The 24,298-nt window shown below is 42.3% G+C and overlaps 1 long non-coding RNA gene across 1 annotated transcript; it reads right to left on the reverse strand.

Annotated features, from left to right (window-relative positions):
• Positions 1-17,420: 17,420 nt before the first annotated feature.
• Positions 17,421-23,685, reverse strand: LOC133384350 (uncharacterized). Its single transcript, XR_009762525.1, has 4 exons — positions 23,566-23,685; positions 22,642-22,707; positions 22,151-22,220; positions 17,421-17,957 (listed from the first exon to the last, which is right to left on the reverse strand). It is a non-coding gene; the product is annotated as an uncharacterized LOC133384350 (long non-coding RNA).
• Positions 23,686-24,298: the final 613 nt, after the last annotated feature.

Here is a 24,298-nt window from a genome sequence, read left to right on the forward strand (position 1 = left end):
ATTATACAGCTTTGGGCAAAATGATTTGGCACCTTGTCTTGTATTGCATTTTTGCAATCATATTGTAAAATGTGACAAATTGAAAGAATAAGCAGTTTTGTACATTTGCCTAACATTGCCAGCACTTACAAGTGCATAGGCAATCACTTAAAATTCAACAAGCCAATTATTACAAAAATTCAATGCACTAGACCAATCTGCATTTTTTTTTTGCAGTATTCAAAGTACACATATTCTACAAAAATAATAAGTGGATAATGGAGAACTACATTTTAAAGCAGTGGTATAAGCTCAAAAACATTTGTGACCCCCCCCACGCTAATTGTAACTTGTAACTTCAATTAACAGAGTTAACTGAAGAAATTAATTGAAGAAATTATGTGTGGCAAAATCACATCTCCAAATATCGCTTTCCATAAAAAGCTCCCTGCAGACAGGGAGGCGTTGCTTTCTTTTGTTAATATAAAGGTCCAATCAAATTGGGATCCCCCTCACCCCCAGACAGTCTGAAGGTGTACAGTCCTGTCTCCCAACACCAATGGGTTAAAGTGTTGGATTAAGATCAACGTTCAAATCCCCACCCAGCCATGAACCCCACTGGGCGACCTTGGGCCAGACATAACCTCTCAGCCTGACCTATCTCACAGGGTTGGTGTAAGGATAAAATGGAAAAAGGGGGAACCATGTGCACCACCTTGAGCAACTTGGAGGAAAGGTGGGATTTGTTGTTGTATGCCGTCAAGTCGATTACGACTTATGGCGACCCTATGAATTGGCGACCTCCAGTAGCAGCTGTTGAACCACGCTGTTGAGATCTTGTAAGTTCAGGTCTGTAGCTTCCTTTATGGAATCAATCTATCTCTTGTTTTGTCTTCCTCTTTTTCGACTCCTTTCTGTTTTTCCCAGCATTATTGTCTTTTCTGGTGAATCATGTCTTCTCATTAAATGTAAATGTACTGCCTTCAAGTCGATTCTGACTTATGGTGACCCTATGAATAGGGTTTTCATGGTAAGTGCTATTCAGAGGGGGTTTACCATTGCCTTCCTCTGAGGCTGAGAAGCAGTGACTGGCCCAAGGTCACCCAGTGAGCTTCATGGCTGTGTGGGGATTCGAACCCTGGTCTCCCGGGTCATAGTTCAGCACCTTAACCACTACACCATACTGGCTCTCATCTTCTCATTATGTGTCCAAAGTATGATAACCTCAGTTTCATCATTTTAGCTTCTAGTGATAGTTCTGGTTTAATTTGTTCTGACACACAATTATTTGTCTTTTTTGTAAATGCAATATTAATTAATTAAATAAATACATTTCAGCTGCAGTATGTGGACCCCAGCCTCAGCCAACCTGCTGAGCTTTTAATAATAATAATAATAATAATAATAATAATAATAATAAATCAAGAAGCAGCAATGTGGTAGTGATGGGGATGCTAGATTGTGAAAACGAAAGGGTGGATAGATTGATTATCATCAGAACTGATGACTTGGTTAGCGTGCACTTGGAGGATGAGAGTGGAGCAGAAGACAGATCAGCACACACACACACCTGCCCCTCCTGCAAGCATCTGCAGGCTTGCATGCATTTGGGCATGGGGGGGGGAAGCTCTCAACTGCCACAGCATCTTGGAGAGGTTGGGGGTGTGGAATGTAGAGGGAAGAAAGGGGGGACGCTGGCACACACAGCCTCAGAGATGGGGGGCAAGTAAGTCCTGTGCTTCCTCACTGCTTCTTGCCTCTGTCTGGGCTGAAGGCGAGATCTGGGTGGCCTCGCAAATAAGAATAATTTTTAAAAGGAGGTGACAGCAAAGCAGGAGCCAAGAAAGGCAGGCAGGCTGGCTGCCAGGAAGGAAGGGGGAAAGCAGCCTTTCCTTGCAGCCTTGCTTCTTTTTGCTTCATGAAAAGCCCTTTTCTCTTGTTCTGAGTAAGGGAGTCAGCAGCAGCAGCACTGCAAGGAGACAGGAGTTGGTGATAGTAATTCCTTCTTTTTCCTGGTAGCTCCTTTGGCATCTGCCAGATGTTTTATAGGCCAGTGGTTCCCAACATTTATGAGCACGGGACCCCCTTTATAAGCTAGAATTTTTTTGTGACCCCCTCCCCCTAGGGAGGCAGGCTGGCTGCCAGGAAGGAAGGGGGAAAGCAGCCTTTCTTTGCAGGCTTGCTTCTTTTTGCTTCACAAAAAGCCCTCTCCTCTCATTCTAAGTAAGGGCGTTGCCAGTAGCGGCAGTGCAAGGAGACAGGAATCAGTGATAGTAATCCCCTCTTCTTCCTCGTAGCTCAACCCTCAGCCTCCTTTGGCATCTGCCATGTATTTTATAGGCAGATGCCTGCCCGTAGTGCTCCTGAAAGATGCTCTGGTGTTTCAGCAAAAGGCCTTCCCTCTCGTTTGCAGCAAGGGGGAGGTGTCATCTGCAGCGGCAGTGGAAAGCAGACAGTGTAGAAGGAGTGAAGACTTTTTAAAAAAATTAATAAATAATTCATTTCTTTACTGTTCACGGCCCCCTCTGGATTACTTCGCAGCCCCCCTGGGGGTCCCGGCCCCCAGGTTGGGGCAGATCCCTGCCCTCGGTGTGCCTGAAAGATGCTTAGGCGCTTCAGCAGAAGTCCGCCTTTCTCATTTGGAGCAAGGGGGAGGTGTCGTCTGCAGCATCAGTGAGGAACAGACAGCATTCAGGGAATGAAGACTTTAAAAAATAATAATAAATAATTCATTTCTTTACTGTTCATGGCCCCCTCTGGATTATTTCACAGCCCCCTGGTTGGGAACCACTGTTCTATTGTATGGAATAGAAATGTGTTCTGTTGTAAGGTCCTTCAGTTGTTATTTTTAATAGAAACATGGGATTCAAATAAGAAACACAAATATTTAAAACCAGACGATAAAATACATTCTTTAAATTTAATTCTATTTTATGATGTTTAAGAATCTTGGTCATTATTTCTTAAAGGCTTGGATACCTTTTAAAAATAAACTGGGTTCTGTTTTTCTGTTGCTGCATTTGAGCTCAGTAAACATAGATACTCCTTAAGACTCTAATCTTCTACACATTTTCCTGGGATGGGACTTACTTCTGAGAGGATGTGGATAGGCTGGTATGTAAGACACATTAGCCAACCAATTTGTGCCTAACATCATAGTGCTTAAAAATGGCAAAAATATTGCTCCCCTCCCCTCCCCCCCCAAAAAAACACTTTTCAGTGCAGACATATATGTGGATTCTAATCTGCATTAGTGATTGTGAGTCTGCAACAGTTACAGGTGGAAACTTCTGCAGTAAATTAATATGGAGCAGAAAAATGTGGTCTTGTGTACAGAGGAGAACATTTCATGTAAAGGTAAATTGTATTTTGTTTTGCAGTTCTGTGTTACTATGGCAACTTGTTTATAAAGATGAAATTAGAAAACTTGGTACTGTTTGCCAAGATTTTATTTTCGCTCTTGTGAAGGGTGAAACAATGTATTAAAGAAGGATAAGGCTGCAGCTGAAAACTGGAGAACCTGTCTCTCTCTGTAACCATCTTACATGTTACCATCTTACTATGTCCTCTCTGGTGTTCTCAGATTGCATATGTCTTCATCCCTTATAGTAGCAGCTAATGACATCATCAGTGATGCAATCAGCCAATCATAGCACAGGACATGGGCACATTATGGAGGGAGAGAATTTGACAGGAGTTGCTGTTTACAACAGCAAGCCCATGTTCAATTATTTTCTTCTCTATTCTCCTGGATATCATGAATTGATTTTTAACACATGCAGAAACCTGTTCTGTGCAGCCTGTAACAGCCTGTTCTTCCCATCCTTGACACACACCTCTCCCTCCTCTTTTCTTCTTTCAATATCATTTAGATTGCAAGGCCATTTGGCATGTGACATGTGGTCTGTATAGCATCAACAACGAATTAGGTGCTAAATCAACATCAGTATCCTTACTGCTGGAATTCTGAGTTTGAAAAAAATGAAAGTGGGAATTGAAGACAACCAGAAGGAAAAGGCAAAAAAGAATCTAGAGATAAGGGGGTAATAATTTCTGATAATTGGGGCTGCCTGCAACATTTACCTATTTTAAAAAATAAGTTAAAACCCTGTTGATCATGAAATTCAAAAAATACCTGAATGGGACTTCCCAAAGGGAGGAATACCTCTTCTAGGATGGTGCTTGCTAAAATGTACAGGCAGCATCAAAAAAGCAAAGTGGTGGGGGGTTTTTTTGCTTCAGAACAATTTTATTTATTCATATACAGATTGAATTTATTGATTAATTCATCATTTAAAACTAATTACAACTTTCTTTTATCAGGTAATAACAATCAGTGCTATTCAGTGGCGTATTACCTGTGTGTGTTATTGGAAAAAACTTCCTCACCTTATACTGGTGGTGGAGAACTTGGGGCCCTTCAGATGTTTTGGAAACCAGTTCTTATCAGCCCCAGCCAGCATGGGAAATTATCAGGGATGATGGGACCTGTAGTCCATCAACATCTGGAGGGCCACAAGTTCTCCAGCCTACCTTATACCAGCATGAGAGTCAACACACTTAGAGTAGGGGGGGAAACAGGAGGAGTTGGCATAGTAAGTGGATTTCTGAATTTATTTTCAGATTTGGGGGCTTAGATTAGAACAGATCCCTGATAACCTTGTCCACTCTCTGTGCCAGTTCATCCTCTGTCCCTCCTGTCCTTGCTGCTGCTGCTTTTGACTCGGTTGCTCTCATGGCCATCCGTTACAACTGTTCAATGCCAGAATCAAAATGGATGGAGCCACTTCTTTTCTTTCTGTCTTTCTGATACCCTCTTTCTCCCGCCTGCTTGCTTCCTGCCCAGTAGGCTGCCATGGGATGAGAATATTGCTTTTGCCAAAGGTCTGAACTGATCATTTGAAAAGGATTTAGGAAACTGGTAAATGACACGTGAATGCCTAGATTTTCTGCAAATGCATGATTAACTAGCCCCAAAAGTGCCCTTTTGATTAAGCTACAAGCTCATGGTTTTAATTGCACCGCTCGTTCTTCATACTCTGAAGAAAGGAAAGGGCTGTAACTCAGTGGAAGAGCACAGGCTTTGCATGCCGAATGTCAGGACTAACGAAGACCTTGGAGATCTGCTGTCAGAGTAGACAGTACTTGGCTAGATGGACCAGGGAACTGACTTGGTATGAGACAGTTTCCTATGACCCCAGGACATTACATTAATTCTTGATGCAATCCCATGCATTTGGTGGGGGAAGGGGAAGGGGAGGAAAATATATACATTTACCAGGCTCATGATGAAATATACCACACCAAACTTCTTAATCCTTCTCTGGTTCAGTTACTACAAATTAGGTTCAGAGTCAGCCACAGATGGTAGCATGTTATCAGCATGAGATTTAAAATCCACTCATAGCTTGAGCTGAAATGCACAGAACTCCAGCACTGCTGGCTCTAAATCGCACTGATTATTTGTATATGGTCTGTTTTCCACTGTTTCTTTTGCCAGGCCAGCTCATGACACCCAAGTGAACAAAGGCACAGTCTAGTCCCATGTGATTGCAGTAGAGGGGCAGGTCTTTGTTTTAAAGGCTACACAATAATTCTGGGATGCTTATGATAGCACAACCACACAGGTAAATTAATCTTAATATCTTGCCTCAAGTATTACAGCTTGCTCACCCTGATTTGGAGGGACTGCTCCCTATGACAAGGGGACGATAAGTTCTATGGTTTTATTCAGTCATATAAATCCCTCCTTGACTAAAGCTCCAAGCATTGCTGATTTCCAGCAGATCTGTTATCAGTACTGAGATTATTCCACTATGGCTATGCATATCTTTTTAAACAGATAGGCTTTTGCTATGCTCTGAATGGAATTAGGAAATTTGAAAAGCTGAATAAATGAGATTAATCCTGTGGCTTTTTCAAAATCTTAGCAGAAGCACCAGAAGCACTATATTGATCCCCTGCACACACACAAACCCCCCACACATGTACACTCTCCCTGTTCAGGATTTGTATTACGGTCTGAAAGTTACCCATTTTATGCAGGGTCAGTGCCTGGATGGGAGTCCGTCTGGGAACCACATGTATGCCCCCTTGGGTTCCGTGGTGAAAGAAAGGCGGGGTCTAAATGTAACAAATAAATAAATAATAAATAAATAATTTTATTCAGTGTTCCACAGAACCTTTTTTGCCTTGAAATGTGGAGGGCTCCAGGGCATATGTGTGTGTATAATGTGAATTCACATAATCATCCCCGGCTCACCTGTTTGGCTACAACCACCTGTCTCATGTGTCTGGTGGTGGTGAGTCATGTTGGTCAGTGGTAGAGCACACGCTTTGCATGCAGCAGGTCCCAGACTCAATCCCTGGCATCTCTGGGTAGGGCTGGGAAAGCCTTCTGTCCTGTCTGAAACCCTGAAGAGATGCTGTCTAGACAGGCTAGACAATGCTGACCTAGATAGACCAATGGCCTGCCCCAGTCTAAGGCAGCTTCCTGTGTTCCTAAGCACTCTTCCATGAGTGGGGAAGGCAGTGCTAAAGCCTGAAGCTATCCTGCTTCATAATATTTAGTATTTGAAATGTCAACCCCCCCCTTTTGCCTATGACAAATGTCTGGATGTTCACTCTCTTGCTTTTTCTCAGCAGAGCAAAATGGTTCTATTAGTTTTTGCTGCTTTCCCAATAACTGATTCAAACAATAAAGTGCCAGCTGTCACTGCTTTATGCTTGCAGCTATGATGAAGGATTCTGAGCACTTTCTTCCTTTTAGGAATAAATAGATCTTGTAAGCAGGGATAGGGAACTTCAGGACTGGGAACCAAATGTAGCCCTCCGGGTCTCTGTATCAACCCCTCTGGACTCTTCCGTGACCATGTGCCCCCTCCTCAAACCACGCTCCTCACCAGCCCTGCTCTGTGCCCCCCTTGTGTACTTTTGTTTGGCTGAATTGTGTTCTTGAGCTGTGATAAAACACCTTGGACAGCTCCTTGAAAGTTCAGACTAAAACCCAGAGCAGATTCACTGCCCCACTGACATCGGAGCCATCAGCTTTCACTGGCTGTGATAATGCCTCTTTCCTGCGGTGTTTGTGTGGGTATAGAAACCTCTGGCTTCTGCATGGCTAGAATGTAGCCTACTGTGCAAGGGAATACCCACCTCCATTGGTCAGTTGACTTTTGCTCCTGGTCCAACATACCAGTAGCATGTGGCCCCTGGAAGGCTGTTGATGAGGGATTTGACCCTGTGGCTGTTAGTAGCTATCCCTCAGCAATGCGAACCACTTAAATTTCTCTCTTGTTCTTAATGACGTTATTGCAGGTTATGTCAGGAAAGGCAAATTCCTTGTGAGTGTCTTCAAATGGTAGTTGTAATTGGTTAAGGTGTCCGTACAACAACACAGATTATTTGCATATCATTTTCCCATCATCTGACACAACTAAACTTGAAAATGGGCTCTTTAATCTTGTAGATGATGTGAGCAAGTACACTACTGACTGTCATTAAAGAACACTGGATGGAATCCCCTGCTACTTAATGCCCCGCTACCACTGTTGAAATGGCAGATTACTTATGGTGTGTTTGGGGTATTGGTTTTGTGCCAATAGGAGGCCTGGATTTATGGAAAGCTGGCAGAGAAAATGGCAAGTTCAGTCACTTATGCAAAGCTTTGCAATTCATCATCCCTTTGCAATATACTCACAAGTTAAACATTTTATGCTTCTATATTTTAATATTTGTTGTTTGCAGAAGAAAAAAACAAGATAAATCATGGGTGAGTTTTTTTGTACAGTAGTGTTAACGTTTTGTAGTGTTACATGTATTACATGTTAATAATGGTTGCTTTTTATTTTGAAAGGAAGATCAAACATTGTTACTTTACCCCACCATGCCTTGCTGCCATCTGAGATCTTTCTCTCCCAAACACAGTTTATTCTTAAATGTGGAATCCTATACTGAAGATCTGCCAGCTGAAGACATATGATGTGGCAGAAGCTCTACTATACTGACAGAATGTAAGATTCACAACCAAAAAGTACCTCAGCTATACCAGCAGAATGGCAATGTCATGGGCAAGACATGGGCAGCACTTTATACCCCTTCAATCCATGGCCACACCCCAGTGATAGCACAAGTTTGCACCAGCCCCAGACCTGGCAAAAAGAAGTTCCCTCTCATTAAGGAGGAGAAGCCTATGGATATAGAGCTCTATGCACATAGGCTTCCCTGGGAGCTGGAAACTCTGTGGTATAAGGATAAAATGGAAAAAGGGGGAACCACGTGCACCACCTTGAGCAACTTGGAGGAAAGGTGGTATTTGTTGTTGTTGTAAGTCGATTACAACTTATGGCGACCCTATGAATCAGCGACCTCCAATAGCATCTGTCATGAACCACCCTGTTCAGATCTTGTAAGTTCAGGTCTGTGGCTTCCTTTATGGAATCAATCCATTTCTTGTTTGGTCTTCCTCTTTTTCTACTCCCTTCTGTTTTTCCCAGCATTATTGTCTTTTCTAGTGAATCATGTCTTCTCATTATGTGTCCAAAGTATGATAACCTCAGTTTCATCAGTATTTGTCTTTTTTGCAGTCTGTGGTATGCACAAAGCTCTTCCCCTACACCACATTTCAAATGTATAAAAAGTACAAAGTATATACTTTAGTTACCTGTAAAAAGGCAAACAAATATTATCCAATAGATAAAAAGTAAAGGTGTCCCCACACTTATAGTGCGAGTCGTTTCCGACTCTTAGGATGATGTCTTGCAACATTTACTAGGCAGACCATATATATGGGGTGGGATTGCCAGTTCCTTCCCCGGCCTTTCTTTACCCCCCAGCATAGGCCGGGTACTCATTTTACCGACCACGGATGGATGGAAGGCTGAGTGGACCTCGACCCCTTTTACTGGAGATTCGACTTCCTCCATCCGTTGGAATCAAACTCTGGCTGTGAGCAGAGCTTTGGCAGCGTTACCGCCGCTTACCACTCTGCGCCATGGAGGATCTTATCCAATAGATAAATAGGGTTTTATTAAACAAAGTCCTACTCAGAGTAGGACTATTGAAATTAATTAATTAGCCATGTCTATTAACGTCAATACATTCATTCTGAGTAAGTCTAGCACTGCCTATCACCCATACATACAAAATTGTTTAATGAGCAGCTGACATTGCTTCATGCTGAGGAAAAAAGAGCTTTCATCTACAATAAGAGTTGAGGTCAGTGGTGCTTACATGAATCCCTAGAACAACCTTTCCCAACCAGTGTGCCTCCAGATGTTGTTGGACCACAATTCCCATCTTTCCTGACCATTGGCAAAGCTGGCTGAGGCTGATGGGAGTTGTGGTCCAACAACATCTGGAGGCACACTGGTTGGGAAAGGCTGCCCTAAAATATAGTTTTGTGAATTCACAATTTTGTAAATTGATTATATGCAAACATCACTTTGTTTAAGGGCATAAATATTTGCATACGATGCAACAGCTGAAGGTTGATTTATTCTAGGAAAACTACCATAGCTATAAAACTTAACTATGAACCACAGTATTTTTAGATACCCCTGCTGCCTTATCTATGAGCTGGAGCTGAAAACATGTTTGAAGGCAAAAACAGTAACTTGTAAGAAAAACAATTGGCTACAGTTAGATGCCAGTCAACTGTTGTAATATTTCTTGAGGATTGATTATGATTTTCATATAGGACCAGCCGTATCATTAGGCAGAGTGAAATGCCTGCCTTGAGAGGCAGATGATGGTGAGGGTTGCAATGAGGCATTGGAGAACAGAGCTGTGTGTATCACAAAACTTGTCTTGAACAAGCCGTGGGTCCATATACTTACCTGGAATGGAAGCAGAGTGAGTTTTTTTTTAATCTGTCACATAACCATGTTCCTTGTTGTATTAAATGGAACAAAATATGGATATATAGAAACTGTGGTGTTTTCCCCCTCCCTGAGATAAATTTTAGAGTCATCTCATAGTGAAGAAGATCCATATGGATTTCAGTTTTGCAAATGAGTTAAAAATGCACAATAAGAACAAATCTTGCCATGGTTTGAACAATTCACGGGATTCAGATTTATGAAGATGAGAGGGCTGCAAAAAAAACTATAGCAGTAGCAGTCGAAGTAGGGTGTGGTGGCATTTGTTAACTGGCTTCCCAGAACAGAACTCACTGCTGGTAACCAAGAGGGGGTAGGGTGAGGCGGCGGGAAGTTGGAGTGGTGTGAACATAGTTGGGGAGCCAATCCAATACTCCTGCTGCTGTGCCTGCGCCATGCTGAACTCTTCACCTCCCTCTCAATTACCAGCAGTGACCTCTGTGTTGGGAAGCCAAGTGAGCAATGCTTCCCAGCTCCACCCGGCCAACCACTACTGCCTGATGGTTTGGGCAGGTCACTTAACTTGTGACTTAATAAGCTGAACACAGTCCACCAGACATGTGCTGTGGCCCTTCAGGCAACAAAAGTTCCTAGGGCCACCTTAATGTGTTCAGTGGGCAGTTCTGACAGTGAGAAGCAGTCAGCCTTCCTACCAACCTTTGAGTAATTCCCACCCCTCCCTGAGTGTTGCAGCATGTACCCTTTCGAATTCCCCCCCACAAATATTAGACAGTTGCCATCCTTGTTGTCTTTTTGGTACCTACTGAAGATCTTCCTCTTTCAACAAGCCTTTTAAGTAGAGACCTTTTCCCATTCTGGGGGCTCATCTACACAGAGTTTTACTGTGTGTCTGGTGCTACTCGCATCCTCTTTTCATTCACATGGTTCACATGACATTACTGGCAAACAGAAGCTATCACACAGTTTCCCCCCTGTAAATCGGTACTAACCCAATCATCTGATAATCTGAAAAGTGAAGGAAAGAATATCTTTGTATCTCTAGGGCTTGCAGACACTTTGCTCCAATGCTTTTAGGTGGGTATGTCAATAGTTCCCCTCTCAATGCCCACTCCGTCCTCCTCCCTTCTTTCATTTCATTTCCTGTGCGGTGAAGAGAAACTTTCACAACTATCTCCCATTCTGCAAGCCTTTTTAATATTGCTGAAAATAGTGCCTTACTTTCTTTCTCCCCTAACTTGTGCACAAAAGCATAACGCTGGTCAAACAAAAATTTGTATTTTATCTGTGTTGTACCAATGAAAATACAAATAATCACACTTCCTTTTTTAAAAAAAATAAACTTAACTGGTAGAACAAACTGAGCATGCTCACTTGCCAGGTAACCAGAAGGAGTGGAAATGTTAGAGGGCTTCCCCTCAAGTGTGACTAGAAAACATCGTGTTTGCAGCTGATATTGAGCCCTTACTATGGACAGTGCAAACAGAAAATGGAGGTCAAAACAGTGTCTTTAGCACAGTTATGCTCCCACGTGAATAAGCCCTGTATCTATAATGGAATTGCTTTTAATTTATTTTAAAAGATGTTTTGTTTTTAAGATATTTTTAGTGTTTTATCACTTGTTGTTTGCTGCCCTGGGCTCCCTTTGGGAGGAAGGGTGGGATATACATTTAATAATAATAAAATAAAATAAATCCAAGTATGGGTGGAAGGCTGGGGTGGGGTTGGTTTGTTGTTGTGTTGTTGACCAGTGTGCCTCACTGGTCAGTGTGCCTCACTTTGGGGCAAATGCCCTACCAGCCTTTCCTGCAGGGAAGGTTAGCAGAGTGCTGTTGCAGCCACAGCCAGTTCATGGGTGGAATCCAACTAAATTCTGCTCAGAATAGACCCACGAAATTAATGGACCTAAGATATTCATCTCCATTAATTTCAGGGGGTCTACTACTCTGACTATGACGTAACACTGGATACAACCCCATGCCCCACAATCACAATTTTAGCTTATCTGGCAAGGCCAATGAAAAACTGTTGATCCCTGAGGATGAGCAGAGGCACTGCAGTCTCTATGTAACTCGGGAACTTGCATTTTCTCTTAGTCTTTTTAACCTTCATCTTTCAATTCCCTGACCCTATCATTTTAATTTCTGCACTATGCCCTGTACTTTTATATTATACATGGCTGGGGATTGGAGGAATTATCAACTGGTCTATAAATGTTCTAAATAAACAAATGATAAGAAAATGGTTTTCAAGGGGAAACTGACATCTTATGAACCTAGAGCCCAATCTCTAAGTGTGGATTGTGGATCAACTGCAAATTAACATATTCTTGCATATTAACACATTAGCAACTCCACACATTGTTCAAGAGTAAAAAAATTAATAGGAAAACACATTTCAAAACTAACCTATGCACTGCAGCCCAATCCTGTCCATGTTTACTTAGAACTAAGCTGCCCAGAGTTCCATGAAACGAACTCCCAAGAAGTGTGCGTAGACTGTATCCACCAGACAATAGACACACTTAGAGTAAACTCAGTGAAATCAATGAAATTAAGATACAGTAGGGGCCCGCTTTACGGTGCTTCGCTTTACAGTGATTCGCTAATACAGTGGTCTCAATTAGACTAAAGCCCCACTCATATGGCACTTGTTCCACTTTTATGGCGGTTTTTGGGCATCACGCACCATTCTATTGAATGAGTTCTGCTTTACAGCAGTTTTCGTTTTGCAGCGGGGGTCTGGAACGTAACCCGCCGTATGAGTGGGGCCCTACTGTAGTCATGAGTAACTTAAATACCACCAATTTCCATGGATTTACTCAAAGTGCAATTAAACTTAGACCAATCCTTAGTCTTTAAGGTACCCCCCAACTCTTTGTTTTTTTCTGCAACATTCAGTTGAGCTAACACTGAATCAGAAGCACACTCTTCTAGAATAGGACAAAAGTGTTCATTTTGAGCAAATACAGCTTAACACATAGTGCCACAGAATACATACACCAGGGTGCGGACCTGTGTCCCTTCAGATGTTGTGGACTACAACTCCTATCATCCCTAACCATTGGCCACGCTGGCTGGGGCTGATGAGTGTCAGAACAACAATATTTGAAGAGTCACAGGTTTCCCACCTTTGGCATATGCCATAGGCTGTGATAAATGGTGCATGTCCATCAGTGCAATTACTTCTAGAGTTTGGCTCTAGGGTTTGAATCTTTTGTCTTGGAATTACTTTGTAAACTAGATTGGCAGACAACATAGACTCTAGCTATTGGCAGCAACCTGTAAGTATCTTAGCTATTGACTTGCATCTAATCTAGAAAGCAATTCATCATTCATCCACAGTACATAGGGGACATCACTGTCATTTTAAGAGTGTTGTATGATAACCAGTAACTCTTGACATGACTATTAACCTGCTGTAAATTATTCCTAGTTAATGCAAAATATTGCTCCTTTGTGTCCCTCTGCATCAGTCCATGTTAAATGACCTAATCAGCAGCTGCCATTTCAAAAAGGGGTTTCTCTTTTCAATGAGATAAAACTGGCTGGCTGTTTTCACTAAAAGGCTTAGGGAACTGTTCATCTAATTCACACCCATTATATGTCAGTCGAAAGCCCATGGCATTTAGGCAATGTTTATCCAGCTTAATTTAGCAAAAGGTGCTCATCAAAGTTAGAATTCAAATTCTAACAGTTCTGCAGTTGCCATTCAGCACTCAGCTGTGCAGTCATTCTGTGACATCAGTGACAAAGATTATAATGATGAAGAGGTCACTGTGCTGTCATGTCAAGATCTGCTGGGGTTCAAACATGGTACCTTCTGGCCTGTGTGCAGCTGCCCTCTTAGATGAGTCACTGAACTGCAGGTTACAGCATCTGCCTAGGAGCTAAGTATCCCCAGGCCCTCAACTGATGATGCCCATTTCAGCTGGACAATGGATCCTTCTGGAGCACCAAGGACTTCCTGACTTCTGCTATGTTTGTGTATTATTTGGTTGTCCTTTGGCCCTTGCTTTTGCCTGGCTTATCCATCATGTAAATGACCTGAAAACAAAAAAGGACACATACAGGAAGTGGAAAGAAGGCTAGGTCACAAAGGAAGAGTACAGGCAGGTATCATGGAATTGCACAGATGGCGTCAGGAAGGCTAAAGCTGAGAATGAGCTGAGGCTTGTGAGGAATGCTAAAAGCAACAAAAAAGCTTTCTTCAGGTATGTCCATAGTAAAAGACAGAGAAAAGAAATGGTGGTACAGCTATTCAATGAGGATGGCAAAATGATGACAAAGAAAAGGCAGAAGTGGTCAATTCCTACTTTGAATCAGTCTTCTCCCAAAAAAGGGCCTATGACCCTCCCGGGAAACATGAAGTAGAGGGGTCAGGATTAGACCTTGAGATGGATAGACAAATGGTCAAGGAATACCTAATCACTTTGAATGAGTTCAAATCAGCAGGACCCAATAAACTGCATCCTAGAGTATTGAAGGAACTGGCTGAAGAACTCTCAGAACCGGTCTATTATCTTTGCGAAATCATGGAGGACCGTTGAAGTGCCGGATGACTGGAGGAGAGCTAATGTTGTCCCTATCTTCAAAAAGGGCAAGAAGGAGGAAACGGGAAACTACAGACCAGTCAGCCTAACATCAATCCCTGGAAAAATTCTAGAGCAGATTATAAAGCAGTCAATCTGTAAGCACCTTGAAAGCAATGCAGTGATTACTAGTAGCCAACATGGATTTATGAAGAACAAATCCTGCCAAACTAATCTCATCTCATTTTTTGACCGGGTAACCTCCCTTGTAGACTGTGGGAATGCTGTGGACATAATATTTCTCGACTTTAGCAAAGCTTTTGACAAAGTGCTCCATGATATTCTGATTAGCAAGCTAGCTGTATGTGGGCTGGATGGAACAACTATTAGATGGATCCACAGTTGGCTCCAGAATCGTACTCAAAGAGTGCTTATCAATGGTTCCTTCTCAAACTGGGCAGAAGTAACGAGTGGGGTACCACAGGGCTCTGTCCTGGGCCCAGTGCTCTTTAACATTTTTATTAACAACTTGGATGATGAGGTACAAAGCATGCTTATCAAATTTGCAGATGATACAAAATTTGGGGGCATAGCTAATACCATGGAAGACAGAAAGAAAATTCAAAGGGACCTTGATAGGCTGGAGCATTGGGCTAAAACAACAGAATGAAATTCAACAGGGATAAATGCAAAGTTCTACACTTAGGAAAAAGAAACCAAATGCACAGTTATAAGATGGGGAATACTTGGCTCAGCAGTATGACATTGTTGTTGATCACAAGCTGAATATGAGCCAACAGTGTGATGTGGCTACAAAAAAGGCAAATGCTATATTAGGCTGCATTAACAGAAGTATAGTTTCCAAATCACGTGAAGTACTAGTTCCCCTGTATTCAGCACTGGTTAGGCCTCATCTTGAGTACTGCGTCCAGTTCTGGTCTCTGCACTTCAAGAAGGATGCAGACAAACTGGAACGAGTTCAGAGGAGAACAACAAAGATGATCAGGGGACTGGAAACAAAGCCCTATGAGGAGAGACCAGAGCTTGGAAGATTACTTTTAAAAAGTAATAAATTACAGTTACAGTTACATGGACCAAAAAGTAGCAATTACCGTTACAATTACAATTGCTCTGAAAGTAACTGATTACTTTACTTTTCCTCCAAAGTAATCACTACAATTACATTTCAGTTACTTAAAAAAAACACCTAGAAGGTGCTGGCCTTTGCTGCTGCACATCTAGGTAGCCTAAAACAACATTAAAAATAAACAAACATATACAGAGGTAGTAGAATAATTATTTTTATTCATAAGATAGCAATGGTGGTCTCTCCGCTCGTAAGGGTGGTGGGGAGGGAGGCTGAGGCCACTACTCAGATCTTTGCACGTTAAACCAAGTGAAATCCCCCCCACTCAGCCAGCCAGCATAATCTCTCTCACTTAACCACATCCCAGACCCTGCCCTGCCACCAACTAAGGGACACTCACTCAAGCAAACATTTTCCCCTGAGATGCAAAAAAGTTAAAATACTGCAAATGCAGCATAGTAGCCAGAGAGGGTGGTGGAGGCCACTTTGTGTGCTAAGTGCAAACACAGAACACACACACACACACACACACACACAAGCGCTTTGTCATCTTTCACCTCCACAGTTTTTTATCTCCATTGCGCTGCTGCCTCCTTCTCCTCCTTTATCCATGTTTTTGACCTCTGGCTCCTTTTTCCCTCCACTCCATTCTTCACCACCACTATCCATTTTTTAAACAATTGTTTTCTCCACTCCACCCCATTTCACTCTCCGCCTCCTCCCTCGTCACCTCCTACCCATCCACAGAGCATGAGGGAAGAGTGATGCTGCATAGAAGCCCAGTTTGAGGCACATGATTCTCATCCACAAATCCCTCTCAAAAGTAATGCCCAAAAGTAATGCTGAAAACGTTACAATTACTCCGCAAAAGTAGTAATTACTCCTAGTTCTATTACAATCAAAATGTAAAGGAATTACCCACTTGTTACTCAAAAAAGTAATGAATTACAAGTAATTCGTTACTTGTAACTAGTTACTTCCAAGCTCAGGGAGAGACTGAAAGAACTGGGCATGTTTAGCGTGGAGAAGAGAAGACTGAGGGGAGATATGATAGCACTCTTCAAGTACATGAAAGGTTGTCACATAGAGGAGGGCTGGGATCTCTTCTCGATCGTCCCAGAGTGCAGGACACGGAATAATGGGCTCAAGTTGCAGGAAGCCAGATTTCGACTGGACATCAGGAAAAACTTCCTGTTAGAGCCATATGACAATGGAACCAATTACCTAGAGAGGTAGTGGGCTCTCTGACACTGGAGGCATTCAAGAGGCAGCTGGACAGCCATCTGTCGGGAATGCTTTGATTTGGATTCCTGCATTGAGCAGGGGGTTGGACTCAATGGCCTTGTAGGCCACTTCCAACTCTACTATTCTATGATTCTATGTCTCCTGGTTTATCCATTCCTTCCAACTTCTGGATGGTTTCTCTGTTCTGCTTCCTTTGTCCTTTGGTCCTGACTTCCTCTTCAGTCCTGGCTACTGACTTTGTTCCATGGCTCCTGGTTTCCAGTTCATCTCAGACAGCTATGTGTGATCCTGTCCTAGTTCAGCATCCTTCCAGAATCACTATGTGGCCCATTGCTGCCAGTCATGAGGCAAATAGCAACTTTGGGAAGAGAGGGGATTATTTTAATTGGGAAAATGGTGCAGGGGGGAGGGTTAAATCACTCCCTCCCAGTGGCATGGTCCTGCTCCTATTTCTTCTCACCAGCTGCTTCTGACATTTTAATGAACCACTTCCCTGCCTAATAGGATGCCAGACCACCTCGTGGAAGGTTTGAATAATATTTCCCTTGACCTTGACTTGCTGAATTCTGTTACCGAGGAGTCGCTGAAAGATGGAATGATTGCCCAGTGATCTGTGTAATCAAAGCAAAAGAACCATCCCAAGTGAACAAATTAACGTGACACCGTTTTTCTTGTAATTTTAGAAGATATGTAGTTTTCTGTACAAGCTTCATTTGTGCAGATGAGGCAGAGAAAGAGGCAATCACATTTCACTGTCCACTCAGACAACAGAAATAAATAACAATATGTTTAACCTATGGGTTAAAATACAGGGGCATCACTAAGGGGGTGCGGGTGGTGCGGGCCGCACGCAGGTGACACCATGAGGGGGGGTGACACACGATGACGATGCACCGGCTGGACCCACAGGCCGGGGCCTCGAGCGGCATTGCAGCCATTATCAGGCAGGTGGGTGTCCCCGGTTGGTCCTTGGACTCGCTCCCTCGCTGCTGCTGCTGGCTTGGCTCCTGCAGCTTGGCGTCATTTCCACCCTCTTGGAAACTGGGTTGCCCGAGTCGGCTGCAATGATGGGTATCAGTCCTACTCCCAGAGCGGAAATCCTGCAGGCGGCACCAAGTGGGACCCCTTTCGAGGAGACCAGGCTGCACGTCTTCACCTTGGATTACCCCCACGTGCAGATCCCCTTTGAGATCACCCTCTGGATCCTGCTGGCCTCCTTAGCCAAGATTGGTAAGGGACGGAATAACTGGCAGGGAGAGTTCTAGTTTTTCCTGTGAGCCTAAAAAAAAGGGGGGGAACAGGTGTATTTTCTCTCATTGCCTAAATTACCCTTAAGCGCCCCCGGCATTTCAACCCAACATTCATAAGGGATACCTTGGGCACCCTCTCTCAGCTACGAGATAGACATTTGGAAAGGCAAATTGCTACAGCTCTTCTTCCTATTAACACTCAGAGCAAGGAAATCCCAGGCTACTAAACTTTGCTGTCTACCTCGGTTCTTCACGTGGTAAAGATTTCTCTGCGCAGTAGTTCTGTTTTGCATAAGGAAATCAGGGCGGATGCCTGTCACAAAACCAGCAACAAATTAACAGGCATCTCTTGCTGTTGTGACCAGAGAAAGGTCTGGAGATAACGATCGCGTTGGAGGATTCCTGCATAATAGCTGGTGTGTAACCTGATGCTTTTGGCTAGCAGGTTCTATTTTTGTTTCTTCAAAAATAATTATAGAAAGAAAGAGAGAAAATAATTCCTGCCCCCTATAAAATGTGTTTCATTATTTCTCAGAAACTTAGATTTTTTTAAAGGATGTAAATATATTGTATATTTTATTTATTTATAAGTATTTTTACACTTCTTAATATTTTCTAATCTCTAAGTGGTATACAAAAAATACAACATAAAAACCAGTAAGACAGCATTATAAAAACATATAAAAACATGAATTAATAACAGTAATAACAGGGTCCTGAGAGCCAATGTGGTGTACTGGTTAGAGCAGCCTTTCCCAACCAGTGTGCCTCCAGATGTTGTTGGACCACAACTCCCATCAGCCCCAGCCAGCTTTGCCAATGGTCAGGAAAGATGGGAATTGTGGTCCAACAATATCTGGAGGCACACTGGTTGGGAAAGGCTGGGTTAGAGTGTTGGGCTACAACCTGGGAGATGAGGGTTCGAATCCCCACACAGCCATGAAGCTCACTGGGTGATCTTGGGCCAGTCAGTGCCTCTCAGCCTCAGAGGAAGGCAATGGCAAACCCCCTCTGAATACCGCTTACCATGAAAACCCTATTCATAGGTTTGCCACAAGTCAGAATTGACTTGAAGGCAGTCCATTTCAGTAACAAGGTCCAGTCCAGAACTTTGAGGTGAGGTGTCAGCAGTACGCTGATGATACCCAGCTCTATTTCTCTATAACATCTGAATCAGGAGAGGGTATGTTAGCCCTGGACTGGTACCTGGACTCAGTGGAGGGCTGGATGAGGGCCAATAATGGACTGCCTTCAAGTTGATCCCAACTTATGACGACCCTATGAATAGGGTATTCATGGTAAGCGGTATTCAGAGGTGAATTGCCTTCCCCTGAGGGTGAGAGGCAGTGACTGGCCCAAGGTCACCCAGTGAGCTTCATGGCTATGTGGGGATTCGAACCCTGGTTTCCCAGGTCATAGTCCAACACTCTGACCACTACACCACACTGGCTCTCCTGAGGGCCAATAAACTGAGGCAGAATTCTAATAAGACGGAAGTGCTGTGGGTTGTTGGTTCCCAAGTTCAGATAATTGGCCAACTTATGAAAGTTTTTAACTGTGTTTTACAATATTTTTAACCGTGCTTTACAATGTGCTTGTTGTTTTGGACTGTTTTTAACTGCTTCTGGTATTTTTTTTTCTTGCTGAATTCTTGTGTTTTATGTTTGCCACCCTGGTCTCCCTTAGGGACGGAATATAAATTCCATGAATTTTATGATGAATGCATCAAGTCATACCAAATAAATAAAAAGAATAATAATGATTATATTTATATACCACTTACCCATTGTTTAAAAGTGGATTCTAAGCCGTTTGGGGCCTTTATTTGTAAATAAACAAATATTTGTTTATAAAGATCATGGTTAGAGTGTTGGACTGGGACCTGGGAGACCAGGGTCCAAATCCCCCACTGGACCATGAAGCTCACTGGGTCAATTGCTGTCTCTCAGCCTAACTTACCTCACAGAGGTGTTGTGAGGCTAAAATGGGGAGGGGGAGAACGTTTGTATACCACCTTGAGCTCCTTAAAGGAAAGGTGGGATATAAATGTAATAAATATTTATCTAAAAGTATTTGTGTACCGCTGTATAGTAAAACCACAGGGCAGTGTACAACTATGTAAAACATACAACAACATTTGTAAAAAAAACAATACAGTGACTGGCTGATCAGTTTCAGACAACTGCTTGGGTCTGTTGGCATTAAAAGGTCTTCAAGAGACTATTGGAAGTCAAAAGTAGGGTGCCTGTCGCATGAGTGACACTAAATACCTGACTTCTGGTTGAAACACAGGGGACAACTGATAACGCTCCTCCGGATGGTCTCAGAGCTCAGAGGGTCCTTAAGGTATCCTGGATCCCAGGTTATTCAGGGCTTTGTATATCAGCACAAGAACCTTGAATGGGGCCTGGTAGCAAAGAGGGAGCAAGTGCAGATGCTTTTGCAGGGATGTTGCATGTTGTCGGTTGTTGGTTGTCTGCCCCCCCCCCATCAGGAGTCTAGCTGCTGCATTCTGCACAAACATGCAGATTCTGCTGTAATACAGATTTTAAAAGATCCAAGCACGGTGATGTAGTTCTTAAACGTTTTTACTTCGAATTCTATTGTTTTCTTACTGAATTTTCACTTTAACCACATGAAACTATGTATAAATGTAAATACATTTAGGCTGTGCATATGATATTGTAATTTAAAGGTGTAATTTTCATTTTGCTAGTTGTTTATGTCACTACTATTGACATTACATTCAGTGATATACGGGAATTACGATTTACGAGTAACATTAGTACAAAAAAATTACTAAGGATTCTGTATGGTCTGGTATGAGAGGAGGTCCATGGGGGTGACACCATGAGTTACCGCACCGGGTGACACCAACCCTAGTGACGCCACTGTTAAAATAAGCAGTGTTCTTTGCAAGGCATTGGGGCTACACGGTTCAACTTTTTCAGTGCACACCTAAGAATATAATGTGTGAGGTTGTGACAAATTTTTGCAAACGTTCATATCACACAGCTCCCTATGTTGAGTAAACACTCGGTAGGAAACCTTGGCTAGAAATGTGTGAAATAGATCTTAGAGACTGAAGCTGAGAATGAAGCTTATGCAGTAGAAACATCATGATCTGAATTCCCCACATCCCTTCCATGGAGCGTGGCATGAAAGAAACCATATGTAAATAGTATTTCTAATTACCTGAACTGTTCACTTTCCAAATGTATTAGATGAACCCCATGTCATTTAAAAATAAGCAAAGGGTGAAATGTAATTACATACAAATCAAAGCAACTGGCACCAAGCAATTGAGGCACTTAAAGGAAAATTGTAGAGATGGTTTTATGTAGCTCTGGCACTGCCTTGAGAATGCTAATTGGTCAAGAGAATGCTTGCTGTTGTAAGCCTGACTTTGAATTAGCCAGAACCCCATGTAAAGGAGAGGAAGGGAGCAAAGCAGATCCAAGGTGGACCTGGTGAAACCTAATGGCTAAGAGTGTGAGTAGGAAAGTCCTCAGTTCTGAAACAGACCCATTTTCAGGACCTATAGCATCTCTTCTTCTGATCCTGAGTGCCTCTATTTTCTTCTCTCCTGAAATTTCTGTGGCCTCTATTTATTCCTTCTTCGTTCATGGATCTAACATCAAATTACAGTTACTTTCATGGGTGTCCATAGGGGGACAACCCCCCTGATGAATTCCCATCTTTCATTTAAAAAAGTAAAGGTTGTATTCAGCTAATCCTTATTCATAGTAAACCCCCCAAAATTAATGCACCTAAATTAGGTGCAATCCAATAAATGTCTACTCAGAAGTAAGCTCCACTGGATTCAAGGAACTTTCTCCCAGGTAAGTGTGTATTGGATTTCAGCCTTAGCCATGGCCATTAACTTCAATGGGTCTGCTCTGAGTAGGACTAGCACTGAATGCCAAACAACGTTTCTGGCATTTGTAGAACCTGAAATATGAGCAAAACATACAAACAGTATTTTTTGTAAGAAACTAGCCTGCTTCAGTGTTTGACTTTACACAGACACACACAAACAGAAAAAATCCCTGTAAAGGCCCATGGTTATATTGTTGTTGTTGTTGTTATTGTTGTTGTTATATTTAGCACTTATCCTTCACCAGAAGATCCCAGGGTGGATCACAACAATATACAAATAATATTAAAAACAGTTTAAAACAAATTATATTCACAAATTATATTCACAAAAAAATTATATTACCAGATATAGCATGCTCTGGCATCTTTTCTCTTCATGAATCTCCACCATCTGACTCCTCTTTGTGTTCTCTCTGTGTTTGAGAGTAAACCCTTTTTTAAAAAAAATATCCAACATCTTTTGCTTGCTTCAGTAGATCCATATAAAATTGACGACCAGCTGTTAACAGCAGTCATAAAGTCTGATGCAATACGTCTGGAGACACATCTAGGTTCTGAAAAGATCCAAATGCCAAAGGGTCCCAAATTATATAACAGACTGAAGAAAGGTCACATATGCGTGACTTTATCAATGGAAGGTGTTATATTTCTATCTCTTTTCCTCCCTATTAGCAATTCTTAATATATTAATGACATTTTTTAATGAAAATATAACCAACTGTGTTCAGGTTCAATCTACAAGACATAATAGCATAAAGAATGGGAACAATGATTCATTTGACTATTTTGTCCAGAAGATCGTGCCCATAATGATGCAAAAGACATATATCTTACCTGGGGAGATGGGTTCTGTGTTCATTTTGTTGTTTCATTGTTCTGTATGATTGTGAGGTTTTGAAACTTAAAAAATTAACAAATATAAACATTAAAAATCACAACAAGACTAGTAAATGTATGTAGTGTCAAGTGGTGATCATTTGAACTTTTGCTATGTATGCACATTCAGTATTTGTATACACGTACAACATTTCCCTCATACTTCGCTGTATCTGAACACAAATTGCATTGTAGATGCAAATGGTCAAAAGGTGGCAGTGGAAGCAATAGTTGTGTACACACTATACCTTTGAAGCACATTCAAAGCATATCCTTCTGCCAAAGAATCCAGGAATTGTACTTTGATAAGGTGCTGGGAATTGTTGTTCTGTGAGGGGTCAAGTACAGTTCCCAGGATTCTGTTTTTGGAGTGGAGTGGGAGAATGTGCTTTCAATATGTTTTAACGGTATGGTGTGTACACAGCTGTATTGTCAAATGAAATTGTACTGTCTGGAGTTATGTGGAATCTGGCAATTGCCCCTTTAATGCCCTATTTGAAGCCTAAATAAGGGTCTGAAACTGCTTGAGAATATGCCATGGTAATAACTAGAAGCTTTAGAGTTCATGCTGTAAGAGAATGAATGATGCATTAGGATGTAATAAGAGTAGATGGCAAAAGGGAGTCTAATTAGAACAGACTGGGAGGGGCTGGAGGCTCCAGGCCACAGAGAGGACAGGAAGGGTAATACAAAGGAGTGCCCACAACAAGCCCAAATAGGGATGCATGGGAATGGGTAGACTCATACAACAGCTGGCTATCAGGACAAATGCACATGCCTTAATCTTGATTGGCTGCACAAGGGGCCAACCCATGGGATGTGAAACAGCCCACTGGGCATAAAGGGAGCTGACAGTCCATTGTTAAGGGAGATTCTACATACCACCATAATTTCACATACTACCATTAAGGAACAGAGCAGGATGAGCGTGTGACCCAGCAACAGCTACTGTTAAGATCTAGAGAAGGGAGTCTCCCTGTAGCTGACTGGTGAAGTATTATATGCTTTGTAGAGTCAAATCTGTGTAGTACCAAAGTACATCTGTTAGCTAAATAAAGCAACTTAATTAGCACAGCTGGTGTCAACTATATTGCTTAACTGAATTTATTTAAAAGAACACACACACACAACCCATGGGCAAGTAATGGGGTGATGTTACAACAACCAAAGAAAAAGAGGATTAGATGTGTCCAAGGATCTTGTGTTTCTCAGGGAGCAGTGTCCTGTGTCTCTGGGCAAACATCTTTTGAGAGGCGAGTTTGTGATTTGGCATTGGAGAGGAGAAGTAAACAATTCTAGTAAGTATACCCAAGTTCTTCAGTGTGCGTGAAGGAGCTCTTTGAATTCCATGCTCTGTGTCTTGTGGAATAATTGTGCCCCCTGCAGTTTCTCAGTCTTGATAGTGGTAGGGCTACACACAGAGACACATACAGTGATTCTGTGGCTGAATTCATACCTATATATATATATATATAAACTTCTACTATGAACTGAGAATAGATGTATATGCTAGTATTCAGTATCCCCTGATGAGCAACTAGAAAGTTTGAATTGCCCTTGCTTTCGTTTTGTGAGGTCAACAGCTGCTTCAGTGTGATAACAAGCACCATAATAA

The sequence above is a fragment of the Rhineura floridana genome, chromosome 4, assembly GCF_030035675.1.
Source record: "Rhineura floridana isolate rRhiFlo1 chromosome 4, rRhiFlo1.hap2, whole genome shotgun sequence".
Taxonomy (NCBI): domain Eukaryota; kingdom Metazoa; phylum Chordata; class Lepidosauria; order Squamata; family Rhineuridae; genus Rhineura; species Rhineura floridana.